At 39.0% G+C, this 19,508-nt stretch overlaps 1 long non-coding RNA gene across 1 annotated transcript; it reads right to left on the reverse strand.

The window, feature by feature from the left end:
* Nucleotides 1-11,898: 11,898 nt before the first annotated feature.
* LOC142125334 (uncharacterized) lies at nt 11,899-19,305 on the reverse strand. The gene is made up of 2 exons (XR_012684856.1): nt 15,879-19,305; nt 11,899-15,165 (listed from the first exon to the last, which is right to left on the reverse strand). It is a non-coding gene; the product is annotated as an uncharacterized LOC142125334 (long non-coding RNA).
* Nucleotides 19,306-19,508: the final 203 nt, after the last annotated feature.

Here is a 19,508-nt window from a genome sequence, read left to right on the forward strand (position 1 = left end):
TATATATATATATATATATATATATATATATATTTATTTATTTATTTTTATTTTTTGTAGAGTTATTGGGTTATTGTGCTTGTGGGACCCCACATATACACACATGAAAAAAAGAGTATACATTTCACATCTGAACTTACTAATGTGTGTAATGAAGTTAACTAATAAATTAATTGACATGCAGTATATAATGATAAATGTTGGATAAAGTAGATTAGAATGTCTATGACAAATGTAAAAGCCATGTTATGGACTAAAACATACATGATTTTAATTTTATTTATTGTGTCCATTATTTGAGCTATACATAGTGAAGATGAACCCTGTGCCGAGGACCCCCATGACTGTGAGGAAGATTAAGGAAAGACCAAGAACTCTCTCTCCTAAGATTGAATCTGTGACACTAACTCAACAAATTATGAGCCAGATGAATGCAAATCGCAACAAGTTGCAAAATAAAATTAATGAAATATGCCAGCACCTAAAAGATATTAGTTCTACATTTGAAAAAATGATGTGGGGCAATCATTAGCTATTTGGATAAACAGAGTGGGGTGACACCAGCCCCTGTGGCACCTGCTGCTTCCGGGGAGCCTGAGCAGACAGAGCCAGAGGCTGTTCCATCTGCGTCTGTGCCTGGAACATCCCCTGCTCAGGTGACCCTGAGGTAGCTGTGATCCACCATCACTAGGAATATTGGGTCAGGGGGCACAAATCAAAATTACTTTTGTGTATTTCACTTGTGTTTTGTGTGTGCCACTGTTTTGCCAATATATTCCACTAAATGCTTTGGAGAACAAAACGTTTTCCTTGGTTATTTGTACATTTATTGTTAGCATTACATTTTAAGAAAACCCATAAGGCACTTGAAATTATTATGCTTTTAAGGTGGAAACATCTTGTGACTCTTGAGGATTAGGATTGATTGATCTTCCTCCTGGTTACTAACATCCGCCTCTTCCACCCAAGGAACCCCACTCCAGATGTCGATATTGTGAAATATCACAGATCTATGATGTTGCACACAATATCTGGCACCTACATAATGGCTCTCCCAGACAGATCAAGGCAATGGAATCAGGCTTTTAAAAGCCTAAAAGTCCGTTCTAAAAACGATCTAGTTGAAGTATGTTCGGCATTGTATGCATCCTCTTGTTCATTGTTTGGATCTAAATTCGGAGTGAGGAGCCAAGGATGGAAAGAAATATATGTGTGTATTGGAACAATGTATACAAATGAGGGTAAAATTGTAACATTATATGACACTATTATGATCAACATTATTCCATGCATTTTAAATAAGTACACCATCATGTATAGACTGTTGTTAGAATGTTGTAAAGGTCCCAAACAAACCTTTTGATAATCCAATGTATACAAATCTCTTTAGTAACAAAAAACGAGATAACTATAAACATTTTTGTAAATGTAAAGTATAAAAAAAAAGTACCTAATAGCTACACATCTCCATGTGGCCTTGCGCCTCCATGCCTCTTTGCTAATTTGCACCACATGCCTGACGGCAAAAGGAAACATGGCTGCTTCTAGGCCATTTAGCAACCAAGCACTGAACATGGAGAGATACATTAATTAAAGCCTGAACATTTATTCAGTGGAAATGTTTTCTATTACAAAATATACATTTATTTCCACCTGAATGTTGTTTCTCTGCAGAGGGATTTGAATAAACTGGAGGATTGGGCGGCCAAATGGAATATGAGTGCATAGATAAATGTAAGATTATGCACTTAGGAATCAAAAACAAGCACGCAATCTATAAATTAAATGGGTTAAATTTAGGGGAATCAATAATGGAAAAGGATTTGGGAGTGCTTGTAGACTGTAGTGCTCAATATTAAGCAGCAGCTGCAAGGGCCAATAAAGTATTGGCATGCATAGATGTAAACGAAGACAGTGTAATTATGCCTCTATATAAATCGTTGGCAAGACCTCATCTTGCATATGGAGTAAATTTCAGGGCACCACTCTATGAAAAAGACATTTTGGAACTAGAAATAGTTCAGAGAAGGGTGACACAATTGATAAAGGGTATTTGAGTCATTAAGTTATGAGAAAAGGTTAGCTAGTTTAGGTATGTTTACTTTAGAAAAGAGGGGATATGATTGCTATGTACAAATAAATTAAGGGTCAATATAGAGAACTTTCATGGGAACTATTTACCCAAGGACTGTACAGATGACACGCGATCACCCCCTAAGGTTAGAATAGAGAAGGAAAGTTTCACAACCAGCAAAGTGTTCTTTACAGTAAGGGCAATCAAGATTTTTAATTTGAATTAGTGGAAAAGGCTATCCAGGGTTACAACTCTTAAGTAAAATGAAGGATAGTAGTGGATCCACGGAGAAATAGGACTGCAAAATTGGGTCAGGAGGGATTTTACCCAATTGAAACAGATTGGCGGTTGCTTCATCTGGATCAATATCAAATATAAGAGAGGGATTGCAGGAGATCCAAAATAAGTTGAACTTGATGGACTAGTGTATTTTTTTTTCAATCTCATCAAGTATGTTAGTATGTTACAATCCTGCCTCGACACCCACTGTGGTCTGGAATGACCCAGATGCACAGAAATGTAACACCACCAAGGGTTTGTTCAGCAGTGGTATTGCTGTCGGGATGTTGTGAAGAGGCTCTAAGTCACTACACGACTTCAATTATCATGATGTGATTGTAAAGGATTTTAGTTACCCATGAAACTGTTTTGCAGTTTATTTACGAACGTTCATACTTCAGCAGTCTTATTGCACCAATCAGTTTAAGGGTAACTAAAATCCTTTACAATCACATCATTGCCCAGTTGGACACCCTTTTTTTATCTGTGATTAGAGCTCATCCTCACTATTTATTCAAAGGGGCTTATAGCTAACTACAAAAATTATTCATAATATAAAGACCTACTTAACATTTTCTACCATGAATACTAACAGCCCAGTCAACTGAATTATCCAACCCTGTTTGAGCAACACCAATGAAGTTATAATGTTCCTCAGAGGCCATGGACATGAGCTCTCCCATTTTGTTCACCAGACTTCTAGCATTTAAAAACATAGATTTAAACTAGACTTTAAATTTTGATTCTTGTTATCTCATTTATGAGTCACCTTTTTCTGTTTAACTGTAAAATAGGGATCTCTTTATCAGCTGCTGTAACCAACCCCCAATTTCATCTCATTGCACCCATGGGTGGCACCATTCACTGTCTGATGTATTTACAACACTATTTTCTAACTTCCCACCACCCACCATCTCACATCTAATTTAAATACTCCTCCAGCCATGTCTCTTTGTACAGCGGAACCCCTTTCTTTCTCTCTCTCTCTCTCTAAACAGTCCTACTTCATATCTCTAATTTCCTCCCAATCCTCCAATTCCTGTAGACTGTTTGCCTCCGTCATCTACCCACCCCGCTTTTCTTCTCCCTCCCTTTAGACTTCACTACAATTGACTTTGCCACCCTTTAGAAAAGCTTTGCCCAGCAAGATTTTTTTTATTTTTGCAAACTGGAGAAAAGGGATATATGAGAGAAATAAGACAGCTCCCAGCACACACTGTGTATTATATCCATATTATATTATGTTATTATTATATAGAGGAGAGGGGTCTGTACAGTGATATATGAGGAGGAATAAGACAGCTCCCAGCACACACTGTGTATTATATCCATTTTATATTATGTTATTATTATATAGAGGAGAGGCTCTTCCCGTACAGTGATGGGAAGGTCAGGCTTCACAACCACCAACACCCTTGGACTCGCCTTGGGGATTTGTGATAATTTCTCTTTAGAAGGCAGAGTTGTTTGCTGTTTTGTTGCTGACAGCATAACTCTCTTCAATTTTTTGTAGGGGGGAAGGAGGAGGAGGAGGGCTAAGATCCTTGGGTGAAGATGGACCCTGAGAAAGAGACTGAAAGGGTGCTTACCATAGGTTTCTGGTGAGATGGGCCTGGTATAGCTATTCCACTGCTCGAAGATTCTGCTTTCTTGGTTAGCTGAACATATATTTTCCCATGATCCTTTGAAACCAGACAATGATAGAGATCATCATACTTAATTTCCAGAAAGATGGCGTCGCGATCCACGTACTCGCCCCATTTAAGGAAATAGACGGTTTTGGAGGAGATCAGGACACAGTAACTGTCAATGTGTTCAACAGCAATAAAACTGTGAAAAGAAAGAAAAAGGAGAGAGGGAAGAATCAAACATAGTATATATAGGTCTCTAATCATTTTGCAATGTTATTGAAGTGAAAGGGAGCCTATGAGAAACGATGAAATGGCTAAGCCACTTAAACACTTTGTTTGGAGTTAATAAAGACATGTTTGCACCAACTTGTTATTGTATATTAACCTGCAAGACAACAATAAAAATAATCTACAATGTGTATTTTTTTTCTTCTTGATGCACATAATACAGACAAAGTGGTGGCCTCCTATATGTGCAGACAGGATGGACAATCTGTGCTGAACGGAGACTGGGCTATAGCACGACCGAGGCATCCTACCAGACTTAGCCAGTGTGCGTTACTCGTTTTTAAGTTTGTTAGAGAAGCTAAGGAGTACAGGATGTAGGTCTGTCCGACAACAACCTGACGGCTACGCCAGTTACGTAAGACCTGCGATACTTACAACTCATCCTGGATGTTATCTGTCAGTAGGAATAGTTGCTCCTGTCCCTCAGCCTGGGTATCAGAATATCTTGGAAGAAGTCCCTGAGGACTCGTGCAACAACGTGGTCTTCTCACCCTCTGAACTTGCAATCTATACGAAGGCAGAGAAGAGTTCAGACTATAAAAAAAATCCTCCAAATTAAACAGAGTTCTCAGCAATTGTACTTTCAAAGCTAAATTTACCAGCTTGTTATACAGTAACAAATTGTTTTTTTTTATATGTACTTTTTTATGTGTTCATAGACATGTAAAAGCATTATCTGAATATATACACCAACAAATACAGCAAAAAAAGTAATAATATGTATTCAGACTAAAAAAAAGAGCGTCATTGTGGAAGTAAAGAAACAGACCAAAGGGATTTCAGTCTAAATGAAGAATTGTTGCACCAAAACAGACAGGTACGCAACCGATTACATGGTTAAAGCCTTCAGGACAATGTTGAAACTGAATATTCTGATTTTTACATTGCAAATATTTTGCACCTTAATAGGCAAGGGAGCCAAGCTATAAAACAAAATCCACCCAACACATATTCAATCCCCTCTATAACTGCCTTTTAATTCTGGCCAAGATACACGGTTACAAAGGAAAATGACATTAATCCGGTGCAAATGGGGGGAAAGGGTTCCATAAAAGAACACTACAGATCTATTTCAAAGAAATGTACCTCTTGCTCCACGCTATTGATTTAAAAGCAAATGCAATAAAAATCATCTTCCTGTATATAGAATTCAGTTCATCGGGCTCCAGAAAACTTTTAATACTAAGTTAAAAGGAATGTATACAGAGGAAGTGGGGAGAAGGGAAATCGCCCCGAGAACAAAGATGCTTCTGTACCCAGGACTGTTGGTAGCGTAACATTCAACTTGGTAATAGAGTTCCTCACTCAGGGTCTTCAAGTCTAATGAGGTTTTTCCCTTAAATGATTCCTGCAAGTGTTAGAATGAACAGCCTGGACTGTCACCGTCCATCAGTGTTTGCCAAAGTGGTCGGTTTGGTCTGGAAGGCATGTAGCATTCCACAATACTTGATATATATATATATATATATATATATAAATATATATTTTCTTTTAAAAAAAAAACTACAGTCTGTTCCGCTGTCTCAAGTTTCTTTCTGTAAATAATAAGAAACACTGATGAATCTGAAAAAGCTGAAAATGTGAAAACCATAGTGTGGCCCACATCTGTGTTACATTAAACGTGCACTCAATAGATTTTCTGATTCTTTTTTAATGAGCACACAAAGGCACTACATGCCAGGAACAACGACAGATTTGTTCATCTAATGACTAGCCAATATTCACAAAATCTGCAGAGTGGCACTACACATTTTATTGAGATATCAGTCGATTCCAAACATTTTGTTTCCTCAAAGGACAACTCCAAGAAAAATAATACATTTGCCAATAACACCGCTTCTTTCACATGGGAGTCACTAACACATTATTTAAGAGTAACCACTAAATTTCATTTTAAAGTAACTAATCCCCCATTGGTGCTAGTAGTGATTAAAACCTCTAGAGCTTTCAAAGTACACAACTTTACAATTTCATGGTGAATTCTTATTTAGCCAACATTATGAAACATTATGAAACTAAATATTGTTAAGCCTCAGTTAAATAAAATTATCCCATAGTTTTTTGAATAAACAAATATTTAGTAATATGCAGGGAAAGTGAGGACATATTCACACTGCAACTCATTCTACCATAGGCATGGATACCCATGTACAATATAGTGTTGGGTGTTAGAAATCTTTTTTGTTTCTTGTGTCTAATAGGATCAATACTTCTGGATGTCCTACTGCAGTGTTGCCCTCACTTTTACATTCATATTCATTTTTGGGGCTGGGCCAAGTAAGTGCATATCTCGTCATTTATGAGTTTTACAGCAGTTCAAAATTAAAAACACTAAGTAGGACATAATGTACATCTAAATAACCCAGATCAGTGACGTATTGTTAACATGGATACACCTCTCAAAGAAGTACCCGACTCCGTAATACTCCTAATATTGAGTCACGGAGAGTCAGGACACGAATACCCCCTTTTATCAGGATTCTCTGCATATTTTCAGAAAGCACCGTCCCTTTCAGAACCAGATTCTAGGACTGTCCTGGGACAGTTGTGAGGTATGACCCAACTGTTTCACAGCGGAGGCAGCCATTTTATGTGCCAAGAGGAATGCAGCCTAATCAATTCATTTTTGAACCAATACCATGTAAAATGCTGAATGTTAGTTATAATGAAATCCTTAGTTGTTTTATTGTGTCAGAAATAATAGAGCATGTAACAACCAGTCCTTCACTAAAACTCTACCTCATCAAACCCTCCTGTTTTGCAGACTTGTTTACTCACCACTAGATGTTTGCAGAACATTTTCCTGTTTTGACTCTCCCATAATGATATTTTTTTTATATAGGCGGAAGAACATCTCGTACTACGAGACCAGGAGTAACCCAAAAGTGAGATTATTTACTACTATACCAATAGTCCTGAGAATGTATCACTAGGAACCAGTACCTCATTCCTATCGGTCAGACAGAGCCTCAATGATGTCACTGGTTCCTAGCCAAGCGATACTGGCCCCGCCCACAAAATGGCAGCCTACACTCTCTATGTAGGTGACCGGTTCACTTTGAGGGGAGTTTTTTCTCAGTCTGGGTGCCCTGTGTGTAAATAATGACATACTCCCCCCTCAAAATGCGTGAATGTGGATTGAGTGCGCCGCTGTGGTTGGTAACGCAACACAGGGGTGCAGCTATGTCACATGGGGTCGCCGGATCACACCATACAATGGCCTTTGCCTGCCGAGTGGTCATCTGTCAACAGGATTCTCTGGTAAAGTTTGGTGGAACCAGACATTCGGGGAAGTGGCCAACTTAAGCTCACACTGCTGTAATATTTTGACATAACGGGTGTCTTCTACGCCCAGTGCCCGCCACCTGAATTATCCAGTCTGGTGAGCGATACTTGGATGACACCAGATTTGCCAAAGCCAATCAGTAAACAACAAGGCAAACGCTCAACTGTCTAAGAAAAAATTGAAGTAAAACTCAGACCCCTATCCCGTCACCACTGCAATGCACATATATATGTAGCAAGAACACTTATCAGATTGAGTAGGGCGTCAGCTCTTGATTTCAGTCACCCTGCCCCCAATGCATTACAAATGCTGCTTCTACTTTGAGTTCTGCACCTGAAACTGCAGAGTAATTTGTCAGTATCGTTGGTTAGTCGGTGGTTGGTTAGTCGGTGATGAGTTGGCTTCTGACAGGCGTGATGTGTGTTTACAGATGTCAGTGTGTTTAACACATGGCTGCACAGATGTGATGTCCTTAGTTCATGACCAGCTAACGCGTTCCGATTTATTGATGTCACCTTGACAAAGACATTAAATAGGTTGAAACGCGTTAGTTGGTCGTGAACTAAGGACATCATATCGTGTGGACATCCCATCAAAGGACTCTATAACCTGGGTATTTACATCTTCTAGAGACTTTGCAATGCCCATCCGTCAGTTTTAGTCATATTGTTCCCTTTGGGGGAAAAGTGGTTTAATAAAATTGTTTTATATTTGAACAGGTTTTCTCCATTTGAATGTGTATGCTTGGTAATTCCTACCTCATTTCAACGGTACTTCCGCTGTGTAGTATTTTTATTACTTTCAGAATCTGTTCACCTGGAGACACTTGGGAAAAGCAAAAATTCTGCTTCACCTATAGAAAAGACTTGCACTCAATTGTGGACGCTTTAATATATTGAATGGTTACTTTACATTAATGCATCGATTATTATTTAATGGCTTAGCACTATTGCTAGATTTTTTTCCGGTTTATTTTGTATAGGTGAAACTCTGCACGGTGCACTGACTACGGCCAACAAGCATTTACCATCGCTGGACTAGTACACAGCGGAATTAGTCTAACACACACTTATTATAGTGGGTCCTTACGTTGATTGACAGCCATAAAGAGCATTCCTAAATAAAGTACAACTTATTATTTTTGTTAACAAGAAAGAGGTACAGGTTTTGTTCGGCTGGCATTGATTACAGCTCGTACTGTACGCTGGATTCTGCAGATCAGTCCTATCAGTGTAATATTACACCTCACCTGCACTGTGTAGAGAAGGTGTGCATCTCTCCCACCAATCGCAACTGAATGCAGGAAGTAGAGTGCAACATACGCCATAGGGGATGTTTGTAATGACAGCGTACGTGTGGGAAAACAAAAGCGGCTCACCAAATTATTCTTGTCAACATATATGATTTCATATTCTGTAACTGGCACAAGATAGGACTCAACTTTCTATAGTTGGCAATTGGCACACATATACCACATATGCTTTGTCTTTAATAAATTGGCTTTTTAAATACCACTGTTAGGAACGATCCTCTTGGTCTATTGCTTTGTCAGAATTTGATGTACTATAGCACAGAGCAGCTCTATTGTGTGAAACAAGAGGCCTCTGTTTCACTTTGCTGGCTTGTATGTGATCTTTATATTAATTTGTGTGTTGCTTTGATTGATATTTACGCATTCCGTCATGGAATGCTTTTGAAATGAGTTATGTGACACAAATGGGTGTGACTTGTTCTTTTAGTACAAATGAAAGACAGATAATTCGGCCAAAGAGCAGACCTGACAACTTACATTTTTTGTCATACTTATAGACAAGGGAAGGTACAATGAAGGATTATGTGAGAATGTAGCACATAGACCGTACTTTAGAAATATTCATTCATCTAATTGAGAAGCTTACTGGAGAGTTTTTTGGGTTCTTTTATTTACATAATTCCACACGAAATTAAATTTATGGTGTTCGGTGGTGTTATCAGGGCTGCCATCAGGGAGGTACAGGGAGTACAGCTGTATGGGACCTAATAGTAGAGTGGGGCCCCACCAACCCTGGCCCCAAACAAGTTTATTAGGGGCAGATGCCTCAGCAGTGATTTAAGGGGTACCGGGCGCCTATGTAGGCAGCAGCTGTGTCTGAGATGTGAGAGTTGGTGTGGGGAGAGACCTCTGTGCGTAATTAAGGATACGGAAGCCCGGCCAGAGATTAATTAATAGCGTCACAGGGCTGTCAATAGAGAGGAGCCAAAAGGAGACAGCAAGAAGATGCAGAGAGGTAAGTAAACTACTGCAGGGGTTAGATGGAACCAGGGATGGGGGTGACTGTAGAGAATGGGGGAAAAGACAAATGTTGGGTAGAAAATAATTTAAAAATGAAGGTGGGGTGAGAGAAGGACGGAGGGGGGCCCTGCCTGTAAAAATTGTACTGAGCCCCGCAATTTCTGGTGGCAGCCCTGGGTGTTATCATTCATTGCATTCACTTACTGTACTCACAACTGCATGTCTCCAAGATACTACTACTATTTAGGGCTGTCTGCTAATAGGAAGCAATCTGAATCATAGTTGCCTACTCTCCCGGAATCCTGAATTTTTGGGAGCTCTCCCGGACTCCCGGGAGAGCAGGGCAACATCCCGGGTTCCAGCTAACCTCGTTTGTAAAGCGGGTGGGGGCGGGGCTGAACGCAACATCCTGGCTCGCCCCCACCCACCGATACGCTGAAATGGGCAAATATTGTCAGGGGACGTGGCCCAATGGCGTGATTCACGTGGCCACGCCCCCAAGATGGAGCCCCCCTCCCGAACAGCTGGCTGCAAAAGTTGGTAAGTATGATCTGAATGATGTCAATAGTTACATCACTTAGTCTGCACTTCCTGATGAATTCCAGCATAGCCACCAGCAGTTCCAATTGTCACAATTTGCAGAGTTGAAAAGAGTTTTGAAACAATTTAATGTCAGGACTTATGATACCAACCCATCGGAGTTTACCATAGGCTATAGGATAGCTTGATACTGATGTTATGTGTGTTTTGCCAATAGCAAATTACATGGCCCTTATAGAGCATAGTGAGCTCCAGCCAATCTATAGGTAATGCAAACTTAGATGTGGTACAAGGTGTTACTTCCTGTTGCCACAGGAGACTATTGTCTATGTTATTTATTTTACCCTGGCGAGGAGATGATGTGGTCCCAAACATCGGACTATGTGAATTGCCAAGTATGGTCAAAAGTGGGAATGTGCTGCTTAGCTTTGATAAAACACTCATGAAATATATTTAATTTCAGTTAGCTGCAGACTCTACTATGACCTTGCCCAAATAGTGTCCCTGTGAGTTATCATTTATTTAGTACATTCTACAAAATGACAGCTAGAATCTGATTGGTTGCTATAGGCAACATCTCCACTCTTTCAAACCCGCAGTTTAGTAAATATACGCCTCGGTGTCTTTAAAATAGTCTTGCCCATCGTGAATACTGCTCTTGGTGTGTAACAAACTTATAGCAAGAGTGGTCTTTTTTTTTTTTAACAGCCATATAGTTACACTATATTTAAAATCCAAAAATACTTTACTTTTAAACATAATTTCAGTGGAATGTCAGGGCACAGATACGTTACTGTGAAGTTTACATTTTACGCTTCACATATGAAAATATAACTTTTGGGTTTAGTTGTACTGTAACCCCTTTATGACTGGAGGTTTTCTGGGGTTGGTACCCGAGTCTTTTTAGAGCCCAGCACCTCCCCTGACAAGCAAATTTTTTTTGTTTGTTAGGGCTTTCACCAAAAGTTAGCGTCATACAGTTAGTGGACCAACACTAAGTTATGCCAGACTTTAATTAGCTATTTCTCATGGATAAAGGGATGCCAAATATGCGTACTTTTACAGGACAAGTGTGAAACGTCACTTCAAATCTGCCACTATCCCAGTTGGACTGCCATCTTAATTAATTTCAACTCCTGCCCCCTAAATACTGCCTGTTTGTCCCTCATTTATGGCCATGACTTTATTTCAAGTGTCACAATTTAACATTATAAATTTTTGAAAGAAGCCACAGAGATCGTTGGAGGAACATGACACCCCAAAGGTCATGTTCCTCTGCCGAGGAACCTCCGTAGAGTTACAGCTATTAGACCTTATACCTAAACTTAATATATCATAATATTAAAAACAAAGCAAACAATGGTAATGCACACTAAGGGCCTAATTTAGATTTAGGAGCAAAAAAGGAACAAATTTGCACTTTGGCAAAACCATGTGTTAGATCTAAAATTCTGACCCAAGTCTGCCTGTGGTGTCAAGTATATCTGGAAGCGCTTCAATCAGCTGGAGAGAATTGACACAGACCAAGTTCTGTATACAAGGAATATTCTCTAGTTTATTGATACAAAGATACAGGTTTTTATAGGCTACTGTATAAATGAATCCTACGTCATATGCATACAATAGTTTATACCACTAGTTTATGAGAAGCGCTACTGATTAACTTTCTCACGTATTCTTGAGGTGTTTACTTTTCTCCCCCTTCTAAGGACAGATGAGCCTATTATTTCTTATCTCAAGGGGAGTTGGAGATATGCTATGTGCAACACCATGGATACAGCTCCCATACTACCAGCTGGATATGAAGCTCATTATTGTTTTCATAACTGGTTACATTCTTCAGGTGTTCCCTATTAGTTCAACTTCAAGGCCATAGGCTCACATATTGCAAAACTGCAAGTTAACAGAAAAATGAATAATCTCTTCTAGCAAATAATATTTCTATACAAGTTACAATAAAATGGCTGAACAAAGGCCTTATGAGGCCTTAACAAAAAATCATATTTAACATTTCCCATCTTTTATTCAATTTTCGACCCTTTCTCCTCCTACCTACCTAATCCTATCTATAGAACCACATTCTTAATAAGCAGGTACTTATACACATGCAGGAGGCCACATGCATAGAGTTGGTCCCCTTAGGAATCTGTCAACTCATCCCCCACTAATAAGCCTGTGATCCTCCCTGTCCTAACTTGATTTATGAGGAGATGCATTTTGGCAAATGTCCATGTCTAGAAAAGATGGTTTCTTAGAAGGTAGTTAATGAGTCTATAGTAGTTCTGCAGGCCTTGCATGTCCTTTGTTCAATCTTTAGTAGTTTCTTGTTGCAAACTCTGCAGTTCTTTGGCTTTGCTAGTCCAAATAATTCATGACACTCATAGTCTGGTCAGGTTTCAGAAGTAATTTCTGTGATCATCAGAGGTTCGGGATTTTCAGTGGTTCCCTTTTTGGAGAGACAACAATCAAGTGTCAGTAACTTCTTAATCAGCCATATATTTAGTTTCATTATCACCTATACGATCAACAGGATTGCAAAACCATTTGCTACTAATGCCAATATTTCCAATATCCAACATGAATCATTACTGACAACTTTATCAATGAGGTTATGCATCTGCACAAAAACATTTTCAGAGTTTACTCTACTATGAGTGCAAATTGTTGAGCACTCCTTCCCATATGTTTCTCACAGTGGCATAGGCAATATGTCACTTAACTGTCTGTTTCATACTGGGTTAGGGAGGCCTTAATCCCTACTTCAGTCACAATTATTCTGGCAAGACATATCAATACAATGAGACAGTCATTTCTATTTATCAGAACAAGACTCCCCTGATTTGAAGACTTTGCAGTGTTATGCGTGAATCCAGGTGTCTCTTTCCTGTACTTTCACTGCCATGGGAGTCGTCAACAGGACTTGATAAGGACCCTTGTATCTGGGTTCAAGACTTCTCCTGATGTGCTTTCTCACGACCACCCAGCCCCCCAGGGTGCAGTTTATGGGTACCTGTATCAAAATTAGGGTTTGCAATGGAGGAGAATATTTGACCATGTATTTCAGTTAGTTGTTTCTATAATAAGGCAACATAATTCAACAAATCACTATATACATGGTGTAGTTGCTATGGAAAATAACAGCCTGTTCTGTTTGCTGTGCCAAACAATATCTCATATGGTGTTAAACCTGTGTCTTTCCTAGCAGTATTTTTTTACTGAGTGCAGGTAAACATGAGATCCATGGCAGACCTGTTTCAGCCATTATTTTCTGCATTTTCAATTTCAGTGTACCATTAAGGCGCTCCATACATCCTGAACTTTGGGATCTGTAGGGGGTGTGATAGTTTCTGGAATCCTTGCCCCGTAAAGTGTATCCCTCTGTCACTTACAATGACCTCTGGTACACCATATCATTAGATTACCTCATTCGCAATTTTCTTGGCTAATGCTTTAGCATTTGCTTTTCTATACAGCCATGTCTCCAGCCAGTGACTAAAGAAGTTGACACAGACAAGCACATTCTCAAAGCCCGAGCATTTGGGAAGTTATAAAGTCTATCTGTATCCTCTTATAGGGATATTATGTCTGGGGTGTGCTTTTCCATAGGACAGACTTACTCGGGTTACTTTGTGCACAGACTAGGCATTCTGCCACTAACGACTGTGCTGCTTGGGCGAACCCTGGTACTATCCATAAGCTGCTAGTGAGTACAACCATAGCATCTTTTCCCAGATGCACTTTCTCGTGTGCTATATTGGCCATAATGGGATAAACTACTTTTGGCAGACACAAACGCTGACCTTTACACCACTCCTTGCACTTCTAGTGCTCCATGTATTGCCCAAGTCTTTTTCTTATTTTCTGTTGCTTGTCTTTCCATAAGTTGGAGTGTGCTCTGGTCAAACAGGGGTCAGGGGGTCACCATGTAAATAGACTCCCCTTGGGGTACTGGGGCTATGGCGGCTTCTCGTGCGGCCTGGTCTATTTCACTTAGCTTCGGGGGTAGTATCTCTGTGTGTGTCTTCACCTTCATCACTGTTTGGAGGACAGCTGGAATGCAGTGAACAGTGCCCTGGTATGTTCATCATATTGACTGGTTTGCTTGCTGAACCCATAAGGTCCCTACTTTTCCATACAGGGCCATAATCATGCGCAATTACAAATGCATAACTTGAATCAGTGTAAATATTTACTCTTTGTCCTTTTTCATATATGCATGCAAGTGTCAGGGCCTTTAGTTCAGCTTCTTGTGCTGACATGTGACTCGGTAGAGTCTGTTGAATCACTATTTCTGTGTGTGTGGTTACAGCACACCCTGTATACGGGACAGGATCTATGTGATAGTGTGAACCATCTACAAAAAGAGTGATGTCTGCATCTGGTAATGGTTTATCTTTAATGTGAGATAAAACCAAAGATTCTTGTTTCATTAGTTCTATGCAATCATGTTCAGAAAAATTTTGTTTGCATTTTTTTTTTTCTTTCTTTCTGTTCAAGCTGGAATGGAATTCCCCCAAATCCCTAGGGTAACCCCAATATATACAGGTACTTCTCCCATCTTTTGAAACTTGCTGCAATAAGGCAGCAGGATTCAACATTGTGCACTGCTTAAGTGTAACGTTACTGGGAGTAAGCAGTGCTACTTCATTAGGATAGGCTTCAGTAAGGAGCATGTGGAATCCAAGGAAAAGGTTCTTGGTTTCTGAGTTCCACAAAGTTTACACTCATTAGATGGAGTGTACAGTACAACGGTTAAGACAGATGTGGTAACTTTAATTCTTCTGGAAGAGAAACACTTAGCTTAAATAACCTGTTAATAAGCCACATCATCAGTTCTATTAGTGTATATAATAATGTGTTGGGCCACAATACTCACAAACACATTCCTGCATTGGCTGTAAACCCCTGTAGTCATGGGTTGCTCTTTTCTTTATTTGGTTGGGTTAAACTTTCATATTAGAATTTTCTAATTATGTATAATGATCTATACATTACTATGGGCCTGAGTCTGGTTCTTCCAAACTTGGCTTTCCTTTCTAGTCTAGTACACATCTACAGCGCACAGCAAAGGAAAATAACGTGCAATCTATATTCCTCCTGCTAATATCAATGAACTCCCCTCTCTGGTCTCCCTTGGACCTTTAAAAAACTTAAAATACAGTTTACTCAGATTCCCCTTGTCTGAAGGTCTTAACATATATCTGTGAACATGAGAGGCTCTGGGGCCTCTTGTGCTTCCTTTTTTTTTTTTTTTTCTTCTAATAAAAAAGGAAAGGGAGGAAGAAAATACACAGTGCGCTCGGCAAGTGTTATATGTCACTCATTTCACAATAGGAGGGAATGTCCTTTGTGCTGTATATCTTCATACTTAGTAAATCTGGCCGGTAACAAATGTTTTGCTTGTGCTTGGTTTCTGTCACAACGTACGATACCGTTAAGGTAACTGGGTGTCCTAGCACAATATCTATACTCTTTTCAAGCACTAAAGCAGAGTAGTATGCAAGTGACCTTAGCTTGCGACCATGTATTTGTGTCAGTACTCCTTGTACATGTGCACTGACTTCATAACAAAATAATGTGAAAGGCTTGTCATAATCTGGCAAAGCCAGTGCTGGCGCTGAAGTTATTTCAGCTTAAAATTGGTTAAACATTTGGTTCTGCTCAGAGGAGAGTATAAATGGCTTGCTATGATCCAGAAGTGCTAATGCAGGAGCACATACAATTGCTCTTAAAGTCTTAAATCTTTTTCATTTCTGTAAAAATATAGAATTCCCATCAATGCATTACCATACCCACAATAAAAAGAATTATTTACAGTATATGACAATTATAGCACAGTAAATAAGGGCAGTAAATGTCTTTACAAACACTGATTTACTCAAAACTGTAATGAGGATACAAATAAAAACCTTTTGCTTTCTGCACATACAGAAAAACCACCTAGTTCATGCATTTGCTATGCGAATAGCACATAAACTCTAATATCTCTTTCCAAAACAAGGTAATCATTACTCAGAAGAGTTTACGTTATTTAAATCCTTCATTAGTTTATACTTATGTTTGTTGTGGTGCAAAGATGGTGCATTGGAAGTTAAATCAATGCAATCTGGATTGCCTAATGGGTCTTTGCAGCTGGAGACCTGTGAATAAAAAAACTTTTGCATAGAGATTAACATTTATTTACTAGGAATTACTGTAACTGTAACATGCGTGTATACTGTTATCAGGTAACCAGTGAACAGCTGCTAAAAGCTTAACTGTGACGCTATGCGTTCCATGCCTTGATTTCCTCAAAGGGGCAGTCCCTAATTTCACAAATAGAGAATGTCAAAGTGACGAGACCTGGGTGAGTGTTCAAAGCCACTCCTTTCTTATCATCTCTTAGTACAGCCCTTTTAAATGACACTAATTAAATTTCCGGGTTTAGAAACATTCAATCTGGAATCTTGGTTCCAAGTATTCAACCATTTTAAAAGCAGCACTGTCTCATAAATCAGAGTACTCTCGTTAGACACAATACATTGTGTCTGTAAATCATTCAACATTTTCTCAACAAAATCTCTCTCCCGTGACCAAATATTCACACATATTTCTAGATTCTGTGATTTTCGTGTTCAAAGTAAAAATATATTCACTTAAGTCTCGCTCACAGACAACATTTTATCTCGTAACATTTCTTTAAAGGCATAACAAACCCTCCTGATTTCTGAGAACATTCATCAGCGCCATTTTAACACAGATAAAAACAGCATGTAAGCTCACTCCCACAATTCTCAACTTCATTAAAGAGAAAGCTATATTTCTGAACTTCAGAAACAAAATTATTTTGTTCAAATACAGAAACGGCTTGTTGGATCCCAGCCAGCTTTGTTCTGACACTAGTACTTATAGTGATAATGTACATTATTTACAATCTTGTCCGTGCAATCGGACCAAACATTTTAAAACTTCTTTTGTATCTCTTTTTTTTTTTTAAAAGCTTATCATTAAGCAATGAATGTACAACTTTTTCAACCTTGAAACATGTCTCTTGTAAAAAACGGACAAGACAGACAAACATTTTGATTTAAAGTAAATCAAACATCTCCCTTATAGAGCACTAAGACAGAGAACAAACAATGTGAATTATCACGGATCTCTCTCACACGCAGTAAGACGGAGACAAAACTCACATACAGAGAAAGAAAACTTAACTGACATCTTCCAGCCTACTGCTGTGGAACTACAAGTCCCAGCATTACACTAAATACAAGTTAGCTTCAACATGTTATCATCAATCAGCACTCCGGACACATTTTTTCAATTTTACATACATTGTCAAAAAACAAAAAACAGTGTGCTTCTTATCTCAACACACTGAAATCATTTACACAGAATAAGGGAGGGGCACATTTCACTTATTCGGCTGCACAGGATCAAACATACATTTATAATATACAACCTACTTGATTCATTATTCAGCTTCCGATGCATTTAGCATATCCACATATATTTCGACTTTTCAGATCTCTTAACTTTCCTGTGCCACCTCAAACAATCTCTTGGGGTTTGATCTCAATACCCCTTTGTTCTTGTCACATTACCACTTGCAACACCTTTATTTCTCCATCCACACATATCTTTGGCTATCCCCGCTTTCTTGAAAAATTCCCTGCAGACCTTCTACTCCCCCATTTCCTTAAGTCTTTGTGCATCATATCTATGAGGGAGCTGCTGTCATTTGTTTACTATCTATATTACTCGTATTGACAGTATTCTGTTGAGTCCAAATCGGGACTCTTATCTAGTTTCTGTGGGTTGTCCTTGCACTGGACGTCCCGTTCTGTGGACTCCTTGTACTGGATGTCCGTGCTAAATAGCTTCTTTGACAGTATCTGGGACGAAGGTCTTTTGGAAATCTCTCTTACACAATTTGGGCAGATTACAGAATCTCCCTTCTTTGATATACCTCTGGGGATGGTGTCTAAAATGTTCACTCAATGTTCAAAACAATAACTCTCTAAATCCCTCTATTCCATTACATGCTTCTTTTCTCAATGTCTTATGTGACTTTTATGCTTTATACATCATACATAGGTACAAACACATGCACTCAAAATTCAATCATCTTTCAAAAATCTAATCAACAATACAATTACAGTAAACAAATTGGGTTAATACTGTATTATATTAATCAGATGATACTTGAGACTCACAAATTCGCGTGTCAGGTGCCTCAGACAGACATGAGGTGACCCAGACTAGGAAGACCAACGAGTAGAAATCTACTGACCGCGGATGTTGGGGTTCAATGTGCTGGGAAACCTCCGTTGTCTGTCTTGTAGCCTGCTGGACAGCGAATCTCTGTGGCGACCTCCAAGTTGTTAGATCTAAAATTCTGACCCAAGTCTGCCTGTGGTGTCAAGTATATCTGGAAGCGCTTCAATCAGCTGGAGAGAATTGACACAGACCAAGTTCTGTATACAAGGAATATTCTCTAGTTTATTGATACAAAGATACAGGTTTTTATAGGCTACTGTATAAATGAATCCTACGTCATATGCATACAATAGTTTATACCACTAGTTTATGAGAAGCGCTACTGATTAACTTTCTCACGTATTCTTGAGGTGTTTACTTTTCTCCCCCTTCTAAGGACAGATGAGCCTATTATTTCTTATCTCAAGGGGAGTTGGAGATATGCTATGTGTAACACCATGGATACAGCTCCCATACTACCAGCTGGATATGAAGCTCATTATTGTTTTCATAACTGGTTACATTCTTCAGGTGTTCCCTATTAGTTCAACTTCAAGGCCATAGGCTCACATATTGCAAAACTGCAAGTTAACAGAAAAATGAATAATCTCTTCTAGCAAATAATATTTCTATACAAGTTACAATAAAATGGCTGAACAAAGGCCTTATGAGGCCTTAACAAAAAATCATATTTAACACATGTTACACTGCAACAACTGTCTTACATTCTTGAGCTGAACAACGCTCTTCTTCAAACTCTGGTCCCCAGGAGAGGACACCTTTGCGCTGTCAGTAATTATTACCCTGGACCAAACACATATTAGTGTCACTTAGTGGTATTTGTACAGCCCTTTAGAGGCTCTGTAGATAAAGGTAGAAGAAATTCAAATGTGCATTGGG

The sequence above is a fragment of the Mixophyes fleayi genome, unplaced genomic scaffold, assembly GCF_038048845.1.
Source record: "Mixophyes fleayi isolate aMixFle1 unplaced genomic scaffold, aMixFle1.hap1 Scaffold_26, whole genome shotgun sequence".
In the NCBI taxonomy this organism is placed as follows: domain Eukaryota; kingdom Metazoa; phylum Chordata; class Amphibia; order Anura; family Limnodynastidae; genus Mixophyes; species Mixophyes fleayi.